General features: G+C 39.2%; 1 long non-coding RNA gene across 7 annotated transcripts in view; it reads right to left on the bottom strand.

Annotated features, from left to right (window-relative positions):
* The window catches only part of LOC102153457, a 74,915-nt gene that overhangs the window by 26,883 nt on the left and 33,123 nt on the right, over positions 1–14,909 (bottom strand). For all 7 annotated transcript variants that reach the window (XR_005366605.1, XR_005366602.1, XR_005366606.1 and 4 more), the window contains one exon: positions 11,031–11,155. This is a non-coding gene — a long non-coding RNA (uncharacterized LOC102153457). The remainder of the gene's footprint in view (positions 1–11,030; positions 11,156–14,909) is intronic.

Here is a 14,909-nt window from a genome sequence, read left to right as displayed (position 1 = left end):
CTGTAAGTTCACAAATTTGTCTTATTTTAAGCTCCTAAATTTTTGGTAGTATGTTACAAAAAAGCAGTAGAAAACTAACACACCCCCTAAAATTGGGTCTGTTCATTTTAGCATTTCTTGATGATCCTTGCCTGAATCATTTCTTATTTGGGGACTTGTAAGTGGTGGTGTTTACTGTGTTGCTTTTTCCTTACTTTTATTGACTGGCATTCTGCTGAAAGAAGAGCAGAAGCCTTCTTGTTTGTTCTTCTCTCTCCCTCTTTGTCTCTTGAATACCGTTATGAACTCATTAGATCTCTTTTTCAAATTCAGTTCCATAATGTAGTACTTTCATTATGTTTCTGATCCTTTGCTTGTCCCAGATTGGACCAATAGTAGCCACTTCTATGCCCACTTGGCATACCCTCAGTAGTTTTTGAGCACTTTCTGCTTTCTAGAATGTAATATTTAGGGTTTACTTAATCATTTTTTTTTACCACCCCAAACCTGAAAGCCACCATTTTCCCAAGGAGCCTCGAATCATTTAATGGGAAAAGAAGGGATGGCTTTGATTGTGACTTTGATGCCTCAGTTTACTCTTTGGTTTTTAGTGTGTGCTGGAACATCTCTCCATAGTTTCCAAGGCCTCTGTTGGAAATTTTTCTGTGAACCATTAATGTATTTTGCCCATTTTATATCAGTGTGAGATTTTTTTCATTGTAAGTTATTGTAGTAATTAGCCTTTTACTTGATAAACACATTTTAGTTGTATTCTCCCAAATTTATATTCATTCTTTGACATTATTTTGCAATGCGAACTTCCTTTATGTGAATTTATTCCTTTTTTTTTTTATTGCTACTGGGTTTTGAATCCGAGTTACAGAAGGCTTCTCCACATCATGGTTGTAAAGAAATTAACCCATGTTTTATTCTAGTATATTTGGATCTCCTATCTGTTTGGTATAAGGTCTGAGTCCAAAATTAATGTTCAGCAGTTGTCTCAGGAACATTTGTTGTCAACCCCACCTTTTCGCCCCAGCCACTTGGTATGCCTTATTTATCACTCACTGAATTTCTACGTTTTGAGGTTCATTTTTGGACTTCCTATTCTGTTCTGTTGGTCATTCTACACATGCACCAATACCACACTATTTTAGTTAGAGTTTTGATAATGTCTTAAATCCTAAGGCTAGGCAACCTTTCAATGGTTTTTTTTTTTTTTTTTTTGAGTTTCCTAGCTATGTTCTCATTTTATATGAATGTTAGAAGTACCTATTCTAGCTCCCAGAAAACTTTTTGGTATGTTTTCTGGGACTGCATTAAATTTATATATTATCTTAGGGATGTTTAAAACTTGACCTACCTGCTATTGTGAATATGCTTAATGTAGAAAGAATGTTTTGCTACTTTTCCCATCACTGTGCATCTTTCTCAGTGGTTTTCAGTCAGCTAAGCATATTGGAAATACCTGGCAAGCCTCATTGTCAGGGCTCAACTGTCTCCCACACTGGCTTGGTATCTCTAGATGACATAGCACAGGATCAGTGTAAATGAAGTTCCTCAGGTGATGGCAATGCACAATAAAAGCTGAGAACCCTGATTTATTGGGGGTTGGAGGGAGCTGAGAACCCTGATTTATTGGGGGTTGGAGGGAGCTGAGAACCCTGATTTATTGGGGGTTGGAGGGAGTAGGATCCTTGGGAGCCTGGATATGAAGGCAAAGGAAGGGAGAAAAAGTGTTTTAAAGACCCTCGTATTAGTGATTTGCTTCTATTTGGTATTTACTATTTACAGGTATATGTATTGTATATAATGGTATTTACTATATACAAGCATATACTTGCAAAAGCTAAAAGGTCTTTGTCACATTTAGTGCTTTTTGGTCTGAATTCTAGCTTGTTTGCTCTCAGAATTGCTGTCACTAGTGTCTTTTGTTTATTCCAAGTTTTTATTTCAATTCCAGATTGTTAACATAAACTGTAGTGTTAGTTTCAAGTGTAGGATTTAGTGATTCATTGCTTACATAAAACATCCGGTGCTCAACACAAAAAGTATCCTCGTGGTATACATTTCCTCAACCCTTTATTTCTAGCTTTCATGATTTATGTGCTTTAAACAGTTTTTTGCATTTAGTATGTAACAGGGTTTTGTTGGGTGACTGAATTTTTAAAGTAGGTAAAATAAGCCCATTTCATATTATATGAAATAGAATATGTCCTATATGATCCCATCTATATACCTTATTACATAGAGTATTATATAGAAGTGTACTGCAGGCTGGAGACAGAGCTCCCAAGTTCTTTGCAAGCTCGTGATCCCCTGAGGATGCAGAAAAGGGAGTATGGATCGCTGTGTGGTAATTAATGCAGCAGCGTAAGAGAATGCTAGAGGAACCCCAAGTGGAGACTGTTTGTGTCTTGCAGGGAGGGGAGTCCTCTTTGAAGTCTAAACTCCAGCTGGTTATGAAAATTAGTGCTGGGACAGATTTTGAAAATGATGAGACAAGGCAAAGCTAAATGAATAACACCTACCAACCATTGCCCCGTAGGAAATTTGAAGTGAGTTTTCTGGTCTAGTGCCTAAATCAGTGGTTACCATGACAGTGGCACCACAGCTAAATGGGGTACAGCTGGTGGGAAGATATTGGCTCCAGCTGACTCTAGTATTCCAAGCATTCAGGATGATCAATGAGAAGTAGAAGATCTTTCTGTAATAAACTACTGATCTTTACTTTGCATCATGAATGTGTAGATTACTTAAATGATGTGTTTGGTCCCAGCTTCATCCTACCAAGCTGTGTTTACTACTTTTCTTTTTCTCTGTGCTCTATTTTCTTTGCCTCTTTTTCCAGAGCACCCTTGTTTATTAGGAAGAATTGGTTTGTTGTTTGTTTTTGTTTTTTGTTTTTTTTTGTGATACTGGTTACATTTATGGTAATAATTTGTGTGTTAGTCCTCTTTCCCTTATTTAGATACCTATGCTTTGTTTTAAAAGACTTCCACCTGTTGGATAATCAGTGAGCATATCTAACTTCTCTTAGTGTACTTTTCCTTTATTGAATTACTTTTTATTGAATTATTTCTACTAGGGCAGAATACATAACCTATATGCCCTGTTCTTCCATGTGGACCACGCACATTTCCTTTAACTTTAAATCTGTGATTAAACATATTTAATGCTTATTATTAAGCTGGTGCCCTCACAGATCTTGAGGAATTGTTCATGGGGACCGTGTTCCCCAGGTGTTAGCACATTCCCATTGTTTGTCTGAAGAGGCTAGCTGGATTAAGAGTCCTGGCTCACACTTTGTCTTTAAAGTTTCTTTCAGGGCAGCTCAGGTGGCTCAGCGGTTTAGCGCTGCCTTCAGCCCCGGGACCTGGGATCAAATCCCACATCGGACTCCCTGCATGGAGCCTGCTTCTCCCTCTGCTTGTGTCTCTGCCTCTCTCTCTCTCTCTCTGTGTGTGTCTCTCATGAATAAATAAAATCTTAAACAATAATAAAGTTTCTTTCAAATGTTGCTCTCCATTGTCTTTATATATTTCTGTGTAAAAGTCTGATGCCAACCTGATTTTTCTTTATTTGGAGTAACTTAGTTTTGTTTTTGTTTTTTACTTGGAGGCTCAGGGGATGTTTTTTCCCCCGTATCCTTAATATCTAACAGTTTTACTAGGATATATCTTAGAACCGATGAGCTTGGGTTATATACTTTAGGTTTATAGTGGAGTCTTGGCATATCTAACATCATCGTTTTCTTTCTAGAAAGTTTTCTTAGATGGCATCTTTAAAGACTTAAATATGCCATTGCATTGCTTTGCTTTTCTTCAAACTCTCTAGTTATGTGATTGGTCTTCTATCTTTTATCCGTGTCTTTTATCTCTTTATTTTCCATCTCATGGCTATTTTACCTTTTTCTTCGATGTCATATATATATATGTTTTAGTTGAATCTGATTTGTCATACTTCTACAAATGATTGTGTGAGAATGTTTATTTCAGGTTGTGCTGTTAGGTTTTCACCCGCTTTATCTTTATTGGAGAATTTTTTTCAGCTAACCTCTTCAGATTTTTTTCTCTATTAATAATACCTTTGTGGATGTTGTTTGCCAGTGCATGCTCATTTTGAAATGGCTTCTCTTTCTGTATGAGCAATAATGGGATATGTAGGCAGGGGTAAGCATACGTTTGGCCGACCCCATTTCTAGTTTGCAGGTGCCCTCTCCTCTGTTCATTGCATTGCAGTCTTGAAAAACAATAGTGCTTGATTTTGGTGGAGAGGGGTTACTTTATGTCTCCTGATTTTACTATTATTTTTAAAATTTCAATAGATCCTGTATTTTTTAAGATTTTATTTATTTATTCATGCGAGACACAGAGAAACAGAGACATAGGCAAAGGGAGAACAGGCTCCTTGCAGGGAGCCTGATGCAGAACTCGATCCCAGGACCCCAGGATCACACCCTAGGCCAAAGGCAGATGACCAACCACTGAGCCACTCAAGGTGCCCCTAGACTCTTTAATTTCCAATACTTGCTTCCTTCTTCCTCTTCACCCCTAATCCTAGAAAAAAACCTTTCCAATTCCTATTCCCCAGAATAGTATTTTCTTGAGATTCTGATCCATGCTCCTGCATTGCCAAATCTCTACCTGTGGATTCTTTAGCAGCCAGTGCACAGAACCACTGTGTCTCAGCACTCTTTCAGTTTGACATTTACAGTGTGAGTCTCTCCTCTAAGGAGATGATTTTCATCCATTTTCTGTCCTTAGGCCTCTGATCCTGTCTTGCCCTCCTATAGTTGCCACCCCCTGTGCATTGAGCTCTGGAGCTTGGTCTGCTGCTTCAAAGTTTTGATTTGCCTTGTTGAACAGAGTTGGAAATCTATAGTAGTAGCTGATCCTACCCAGGCTGTAAGTGTGGGTTCTGAAAAACTTTGTGATACTTGTTGATCTGAATTTTTTTCCCATATAATAGATAAAAAGAGATGAATATAAATAACCACCATCTTTCTCTGGAAACTCAAATGTTTCTTAAAGATGCCTAAAGTTTGTATCTTAGCATTTTTTTTCTTAACATGAATGTCTTGGATTAATACAGCATATTTTTCTCATAGTACTTATATGTGGAGTTTTTGTTCAGTGATTCAGTGATGCTTTAAAATAAGCACAATTTCAAGTGAGAAAACCAAGCCTCAGAAAGGTTACATAGATTCTTCAATATCACACACCTACATATATTGGAATTCAAATTCTACAGGGGAGTGCTCTTCTAAAATGAAATAGACAGCTTTTTAAGCTGTGACTCTTGACTAGCACCAATCCCTCACACACATTGAAAATGCTTAATCAGAGTTAAGATGATCACCTCTTGAAGTTGTAGGAAAAGTTCCTGCGTTATGGGGATGTTTTCTAAGACAGTTGTGACATGAGAACTATATTTGGTCTCTGTCCCCAGTTCCTTACACAGAGCTTCTAAAAAGAATTACCTGAGTAATAGAGGTGATAGGAGGGTCATTCACAGAGTTCCTAAATCTCTTAGAATTTTTTGAATGATAGGATCATCTTGTGTTCTAATGAGGTGACTCCTGGTGGGCTCCTGGGTAGCTTCAGGGTGAAGGTGGGTCACCAGAAAGAATAAGCCATGACTAGAAGCTTGAAACTTTCAACCCCAGGAGGGGAGAGTGCCATGAGATGGAGTTAATAATTGATCATACTGGGGATCCCTGGGTGGCTCAGCAGTTTAGCGCCTGCCTTCAGCCCAGGGCGTGATCCTGGAGTCCCGGGATCGAGCCCTGCATGGGGCTTCCTGCATGGAGCCTCCTGCATGGAGCCTGCTTCTCCTTCTGCCTGTGTCTCTGCTTCTCTCTCTCTTTCTATATCTTTCATGAATAAATAAATAAAAATCTTTAAAAAAAAATAATTGATCATACCTATATGATGAAGCCTCCATAAAAATCCCTAAACTGGAGGCTTCAGAGAATTTGTGCTTTTGGTGAATACTTCCATGTGCCAGAAGAGTGGTATACCCCAACCTTGCAAGAACAGAAGTTCCTGTGCTTGGGACATTTCCAGACCTTATACCATGTACTTCTTCATTTGTCTATTCATCGGTATTTTTTATAATAAATTAGCTATAGTAAATATTTCCTTGAGTTTTTTGAACTGTTTCAGTAACTTATAAAACCTCAAGGTGGGGGTTGGTGGTTGGTGGTTATAGGACACCCTGGTTTTGTAGCCAAGTTGGACAGAAGTGTGGTTACCCTGGGGTCCCATTACTTGAGACTGTCTTCCAAAGTGAGGACAGTCTCGTGGGACTGAGCCTTTGAATCTGTGGAATTGGATTAATTGTAGGACACCCAGTTGATGTCCAGGGAGCTGGTTCCCAGCCATGGGTAAATCAAAATCACACTGAGATACTTTTTTAAAAGAGGGAGTCTAGAAACCTAATCTATAGACTCTTCTTCTGTAAGTCTAAGGCAAAGCCCATAAATTTGTGTCTTAAAATTGTTAATTATTCAGTCAACCTGCTGATGGCTCATATCTGACTCTGACACTCGGGTAGAGTGGTTCCTGAACTTAACAGCTCTTGCGCTTGTGGAGTTGACAGTTTCATGGGAGAGAAAAATAGTAATTTAGAAATCACACTGTTGATATGAAAATGAAATTACAAACTCTCAGGTCATTGATCTAAGGGGGAAAAAAAAGAGGAGAGTATAAGAAATTCATGTGATGTAGCCTGAGAGCCTAGAGAAGGCTTCATTGATAAAGGGACACTTAGCTGAGAAGTGGAATATGAGAGTGCTAGTTACTCAGCAAGACCACAGCATGTGCAAAGGTCCTGTGGCAGAATGAGAGTGGAGTGTTAGAAGAATGGGAGGAAGGGAAAGATGAGTATGGCTGATGATGAGACAGAGCCATGTAGGAGCCGTTACTAGTGTGTTGAGGATTTTGGCCTTGATCATAAAAGCAAAGGAAAATCACTGCAGGGTTATGTGCATTCCATGCAAATAAAGTGTGGATACTCTGATCAGAGTTGCATTGTTAAATGAAAATCCCAGCTTCTTTGTAAAAAGTAGAAGGGGTGTACACTGGAACAAATGTTAGAAATGGCTGAATTACAGACAAGGTTCATGTGGCATTAAAGGGAAAATGTTATGCCTAAGAACAATTTCAGATGTACAATAAAGACGATTGGTGATGGAATTGAGTGGAGGGTTAAGATTTGAAATGTTCTCACACATGCCTGTTTGGGGAGCTTGTGCAGTTGCATGGCTGGAAGTGTGATTCATTGGGATAGAGTCATTGAAATGAGCACCATGTAGTGAAGACATTTTGATTCATTCTCAAACATGTTGAGATTGGAGATGCATTTTGATATCAAAATGGATTTGCTGAATAAGCTCTGGTATATATTAGTCTGGAGGTCTGCGGACAGGCAAGACAGCATGGTTCCTACCATGGCAGGGCATCCCATTAAGAAAAAATGCCCCCAGAAAGAATCCTTGGATAATGGCTTTTGCAACTGAAGAGTATAGTTAAATATCAGGGTTATTGGCATCTATCCTGCTGGTGTCATCTATTCATTAAAGGGAACATAATTTTAAAGAACCCAGATAAGGCTGGAAGCCCTTGGAGTTGTGGTAAGCATGCTTGGCTATGTCTGTAGTTGTACTACAGTATTTTTTTTTTTTTTATAACGATGTAGCATGTACTCTCATGGGAGCTGAAATGACTTCAAAGAAACCTTCACCCATCTTCATTTCTGCAGAAGAGGAGGCAGGAGCCTGTGGAGTGAGTGAATAGGATGTGGAAGGTGGAGAAACAGCCCAATTAAATTGCAGTGGAATGATAGAAGTGAGTAAAATTTTGAAAAAAAAAAAAAAACTCGCAGTATCTCTGGTAAGCAAGTAAGTTTAAAAAGAATTAGAAAAATATGGGGGGAAAAGGCAGCTCATCAGCTCTGTTAGTTTTGCTCTCTGACCATTTCTCTATTTATTAATTGGTGATCAGTGATAAGACAGAACAATGTTCCATTTGCTCCGTGTCTCGAAAATTTCAGTGGCAAAAACAACATCAAATTCAGAGAAGCATCTTGAATCAGAAAGCTTAGGGGATCTGTTCCACAAGTTTCCTGGGCAATTGGCTTATAGGAAGGAATAAGAAGACTGTTTTATGGAGGTTCGTTGATGGCTCACAGGGACTGATGAGTTGCGAGACCCTTGTCACTTTACCAGGAGAAAAGAGTTGGCTGATGGCAAAGTGAAAGAAATGTGAAAGTTGATGACAACACCTGTTTGTAGGCCACAGATGTCCCAAATCTGTTTACTTTCTCATCTCACAACTTCAAATACTTATATTTTATGGTAGGCATACCTTTGATAATTATCCTCAAGTCTTATTGGGAAGTGACACAAATAAAGTGTATATATACATTTGCACAAATACAATGTACTTGCATACATTGTATACAATGTACAGAAGTGCATTATACAAATAAAATGAATATAAAATGGGACTGTGCTGGTTCCACTCTTAACCACACATGAAGCCAGAATCTGCTATTTGAATGATTACACCTGGCCTTCTCTGCTCGCACCCACTCACACCAGCCTCCTGCTACTCTGGGAAAAAGGATGTAAGGGAAATAAGCAAAGTAGTAGCTCAGCAAAGTCACCAGGAAGTGCCAGCCTACTCTCTCCCTGCTCCTCAGCGTAGCCCCAGGTAAACAGTGAGCCGCTCCAGTGCCACCTCGGTGCTTGTTTGCCTTGCACATCTAGGCTGGTGCCTCCACACACACACACACCTTGAGTTTCCTCCCTAATCCGCTTTTCTTCTGCACTGAGGGCACCTCTCGCCGTGTTCTCACTAATTATCTGTGACATGCAGTTGGCAACCCTGTTTGTGAGGCTTCGTCTATATTCTGTGTTAGGTTGGCCTTGCCCCTTGGGAGATGAGAAGATGTGTGTCTTTGAATCAAAAGATCAGAGCATGCAGTCAAGATGTACTCCTGTGATCCCTTAATATACTTTCAGCCAAGGCCCCTTTTATTGTCTCTCAGACACCATTTCCCAAATGCACTGCAGTGTCAGCCTCTTCTTCAAAGTGCCCTTACAGAGAGCACCTGATGGCTCTGGCTGGAAGAAAAAGCTAAGGACAGACTCAACCCTGCTGCTCTTCACTCAGGGCCCCAGAATGTGTCAGGAGGAAGCGCTGGTTTTCCCACTGAGATGGGGGTAAATGCAGAATGTTTGAATTTCAGAGTCATCCAGTGCTTCCTAAAGATGATAGTGTGTGTGTGTGTGTGTGTGTGTGTGTGTGTGTGTGTGTGTATTGCGGGGGGGGATTTCTGAGTGTAGCACTGATGGCACAGATGAGATCACACATAGAGAATTAAACATAGTGAAACTCAAATGTTCTCTTGCTTGGGAGTTGATGTATTTGATTAGGCGGCTGCCCTCCTGCTCTTCCTTGTAATCTTTGCAAAATTGAAAGGAAATTCTTGAGTCAAGAGTGGTACAGAAAACCCTTTGCAGGCCATACTGGACTCTCAGACTATAGTAGGAAGACCTCAGTTTTAGATTCCCTGGGATTGTAACTGCAGTATTACCTTGGGTTTTCACTGAGAATATGAAAACCAAGCATATGCTTTGAGAGCACCTTAGTCCCTATTACTCATGCCTCCTCCTGTGTTCTTGGTGCTCCGTGCATCCCAACACAGGTGGACTCCCTTTTGCTCCTTTCCTCACTCTGCTTTAGGGAAGGGCAGTTCTGGCAAGATGGTGAATTTGGGCCAAACACCTGAGCATGTTGGGCTCAATTCCCCCCTTCTTCCTCTTAGACATGAGCCAACCATTCGTTCATTCAACAGATAGTATCAAGAGCTTATGAATGTCAGATGGCTTTCTAGCCACTGGAATCGAAGCAAATAAAATAGGCAAATATGAATAAAATAGACAAAGAACCCCTACTCTAATAGGAGGTACAGAAAATAAACATAAGAAACAGAAGTGCTTTTAAAGTGGCAAGTGTTACCATGATGAGCCCTGAGCCATGTCTAGCATTGTTGAATCATTCTATCATACCCCTGGAACTAATAGAACACTGTAGGTTAACTCTCTTGCAATTAAGATTAAAAAATTAATACAACAAATAAAGTGGCAAGTGTTGGAGGAAAAACTGTGGAGCAGAGAGAAGAAATATCAAGGGTTGGGGGCCAGAATTTTAGAAGGGAGTCACAGGGGCTAAAGCAGAGAATTCCTGCAATAATTCCGATTATTGGCAATAATCGGCTGGAGCCCAGAATTCACCTAATTTGACTTGTGTTCTAATGAAATCACTGGTCTCCTGTCCTAAGACTCTTCTGAGGAAGGAGGAGGTTGTGACAAGAAGAGGTCATTGCAAAAGTCGAGAAGTGATGTGATGGTGCGAGCAGGGAAGGTGGTGAGGAGGAAAGGGCTACTGAGCATATTTGAAGTAGGCAAGTTTTGCCAACAGGTGATGCACAGTGTGAGGAAAGATAAGCATTAAGGATGGAGATGCACGTCAAAGATTTTGAAGTGAGTAACTAAAGGATGAATTTGCAATTAAGTGAGGTGGAAAGACTGAGGTCAGACATGTTTGGGATGGGGCCGGCAGTAAAAATTCTGAGTTTAGTTTTAGATAAGCTGAGTTTAAGAAGCTTGTTAGACATCTGGTGCAGAGAGTAATCAGGGGATTAGAGATGTGGTTTGGTGCTCAGAGGAGAAGCCCAAACCTGACATCAGCTCAGAAGTGGAATTCAAAGTCACAGGCCTGCCTGAGATCATCCTGGAATGTGAATGTTGTCAGAAAAATAAATGTGGCCCAAGGACTAATCCCTGGTCACTCCAACATTTAGAAGTGCAGACAAAAGGAAGGAGCAACAGTGGAGATCAGGAGAAGGAGGAAAACTAAGTGGGGTGTGTTATGTCCAAGTACAAGATCCAGTGCTCATCCTCTGGGGGATGTCTCCCACACTTGCCTGGGTCTACATGGGGAGACACATTGGCCACATTCTGTGTTCTCAACACTACTTACCTAGAAAGCTTGAATGAAGCCACGTCCTTGAATTTGATCCCATGTGCCACTTGAGTTTCTTCTAAAACTGTTCAGACCTGGGTGGGAGAGAATGGTGAGCTACATCAAGGGTCTCCTGGGGCCTCCTAAAAGAAAAACCAAAAATTTGGGTTGGCTAATTCTTTTTTTTAACTCTTGTTTTAAGCCAAGAATCAATGTTCAGGGTACAATATGATTTTCTTGTTTAACAAATAAAGGTAATCTATGTTAAAAACAAACCATAGTATTTTTGCCAATATTCAGTTTTAGTTTTCTTTTGACAAAGCAGTGAGCTGTTCTTCATCTTTGTTCTCCTGTAATTCAGCCTTTTTTGGGTAGTCATGTGCTCTTAGGCCTTGGTAACAAAGTGATCTTGTTTGAATGTTGACATTTTCTTTTTAGCAAGCATATCTGAGCATATTTACAAAGTCAGCTCATAGCCACAGCTGAAGTCACTTGGGACCAGTAATCAACATTGTTTGACAGGATCAAGTCTCATGTGTGGGTTTAGAATATGCCTACGTGTGAAAAGAAAGAAAAAAAAATGCAGAAGACATCCATACCGAAATGATTACATCTCAAAGCATTCCTTGCTAAACAGAGTCTCACATCTTTGCTATTCAGAGGGAAAGGAAAGAGAGAATCCCAAGAAAGCTTAAACCCAGTGCTGAGCCCAACAGGGGGCTAGCGATTATGAGCAGAAATCATGACCTGAGCCAAAACCAAGAGTCTGACGCTCAATCAAGTGAGCCACCCAGGTGCCCCATGACTTAATGTCTTTAAAAAAAAACAATCTAAAAGATAGGCAGAAGTCCCGAATAGACATTTTTCCAAAGAACACAATACAGATGGCCAACAGGGACATGAAGGATGCTAAATATTCGTAATTATCAGAGAAATGCAAATTAAAACCACAATGAGATATCACCTCCTACCTGTTAAATTTGCTATTTTTCTTAATAACTAGTGTTGGTGAGACTATGGAGTAAGAGGAACCCTCCTGTGCTTCTGGTGGGCATGTAATTTGGTGTAGCCACTATGGAAAACCAGTATGGAGGCTTCTCAAAAAATTAAAAGTAGCACTATTATATCCACTGATTCTACTTTAGGATGTTTATCAAGCAAATGAAAACACTAATATGAACACCTTTTTGCAACTGTATGTCCCTTGTAGCTTTATTTTCAGTAGACAAGATCCTGAGGCAACGAGTGTCTGTTGGTGAATGAATGGATAAAGAAGTTGTGCTATGTATATACTGTGTATGTGTATTATGTGGAATATCAATCATAAAAAAGAATGAAATCTTAGTATTTATGACAACTTGGATGGACCTAGAGGGCATCCTGCTAAATGAATTAAATCTGAGAGATGAAGACAAATACTGTATGATTTCACTTACATGTGGGCTCTAAAAAACAACCGAGGAATAAAAACAGAAACAGACTCACAGATACAAGAAACCATAGTTACCAGATGGGGGAGCTTGTATGGGCTCGGTGAAATAGGTGAATGGCACTGGGAGTAACAAATTTTCTGTTAAAAAGTAAGTCCAGGCGTCTGCCTGGGCAGCGCCTGAGCCCTTCCGCTCAGGGCGAGATTCTGGGTCTGGGGATGAGTCCCCCATTGAGCTCCCCCGGGGGAGCCTGCTTCTCACTCTATGTCTCTGCCTCTCTCTCTCTCTCTCTTTCTCTCTCTCTCTCTCTCTCTGTCTCTCATGAATAAATAAATAGAATCTTTTTTAAAAAATAAATAAATGAAAAGTAAGTCATGGGAATGTAATGTACAGCATAGGGAATACAGTCAATTATATTGTGATAACTTTGTATGGCGACAGATCGTAACTAGACTTCTTGTGGAGATGATTTCATATGTAAAAAAATATTGAATGACTGGGACGTACATGTAAAACTAATAGGATATCGTTTGTCAACTGTACTTCAAAAAATTATCCCTTTGAATGGTTTTTATTTTGATTTTCGTTGGATCTGTTATTAATATGGTGACCCTTGGTTTTATATTTCTTTGCATTTTCCTAATGCATTTTACCCATTTTCTGAGTTACTTCCTTCTAAATGTAAATATAACAGCATGAACCATACTTGGATTCTGGAATTCAATCAAGTATCTTTGGTTTTTCTTTCAAATATTTAAGGTCACTCATATTATATAATATGCTTATAAATTTTTATTTTGTTTTCTTTTTGGGGGATACTTTTTGATTGATTTCTTTTTTTCTCATAATTTTCTGTGACACATTGACATTTTTCTCTCTCCACCCTAGCCACTCTTTAATTGTATTGTTTTATTTATGTCTTTAAAAAATGAACACCATCTTTGTACAGTTAATGCTCTAAGTAGTGAAATAATGGCAGTTAATTTTCTAATTAAACTCTTTTTAGAGCAATTTTAGCTTTATCTCAAACTTGAAAGGAAGTACAGAGAGTTCTCTCTACTCCCTCTCCTTATATACATACAACCTTCCCGATTACCAGCATCCCTCACCAGACTGGTACATTTGTTACAGTCAGTGAACCTACACTGGCATGTAATTACCACCCAAAGTCTGTAGTAGTTTGTATGGGACTCTCGATATTGTACATCTTAGGAGTTTTGACAAATGTATCAATTATCGTAGTAACACACTGAATGATTTTTTTATTCTTCTGCTAACCAGTGAACTCTACTGTCTCCGAACTTTTGCCTTTTCCAGAATGTCATAGAGTTGTGATCATACACCTTGAAAAGCTTTTCCGGTTGGTTCTCTTCACACAGTAATAAGCATTTAAGTTTCCTCCACGTCTTTTCATAGCTTGATAGCTCATTTCTCTTTAGCACTGAAAAATACACTATTGTCTGGATGTATCTTAGTTTATTTACCCATTTACCTCCTGAAGGACATCCTGGTTGCTTCCAGGTTTTGGCAATTAAGAATAACACTGCTGTAAATACGTGAGGGCAGGTTTTTGTGTGGATGTAAGGTTTCAGTTCATTTGGGTAAATTCCAAAGAGTGTTACTACTAAATCATATGGTAAACGTGTGCCTAGTGTTCTAAGAAACCACCAAAATGGTTTCACAGTCTTCCAGAGTGGCTGTACAATTTTGCAGTCCAACCAGGAATGAATGAGAGTCTCTATTGCTCCCTATCCTTGCCAGCATTGGGTGTTGTCATTGTTTTGGATTTTGGCCAGTTTAACAGGTATGTAGAGTGGTATCTCATTGTTTTTGAAATTTGTAATTTCCTAACAACATATGATGAAAAAAATATTTTCATATGTTCATTTGGCATCTGTATATCTTCTTTGGTGTCTGTTCAGGTCTTTTGCCTCCTTTTTAAATTTTTGTTTTTGTTGTTGAGTTTTAAGAATCTTCGTATATTTTGTATAACAATCCTTTATCATATATGCCTCTAAAGATATTTTCTGTCATTCTATAGCCTCTCTTCACATTCTCTTGATACCATATTTAATGGAGCAGAAGTTTTTGATGAAATCTGTATTATTAGACATTTCTTTCATGGATTGTGCCTTTGGTGTTGTGTCTAGAAAGTTATAGCCATCCCCAAGGCCGCCAAGATCTTCTTCTATGGTAGCTCCCAGGAGTTTTATGGTTTTTTCATTTTATGTAGAGGTGCCTGATGCATTTTGAGTCATTTTTTGTAAATGGTGTAAGGTCTGTGTATGGATTCATTTCTTTGCACATGTATGTCCATTTGGCCCACCACTGTTTGTTGAAGAGTCTGCCTTTGCCCCATTGCATTGCATTTGCTCCTTTCTTAAAGAAAAATTGACTATTATTTATGTGGGTCTACTTCTAGGCTCTCGATTCTCTTCATTGATTTGTTTTTCCCTTCTTTCACCAG

The sequence above is a fragment of the Canis lupus genome, chromosome 11 (genome assembly GCF_011100685.1).
Source record: "Canis lupus familiaris isolate Mischka breed German Shepherd chromosome 11, alternate assembly UU_Cfam_GSD_1.0, whole genome shotgun sequence".
NCBI lineage: Eukaryota > Metazoa > Chordata > Mammalia > Carnivora > Canidae > Canis > Canis lupus.
Note: the sequence above shows the minus strand (reverse complement) of the source record. Positions and strands in the feature narration are given on the sequence as shown.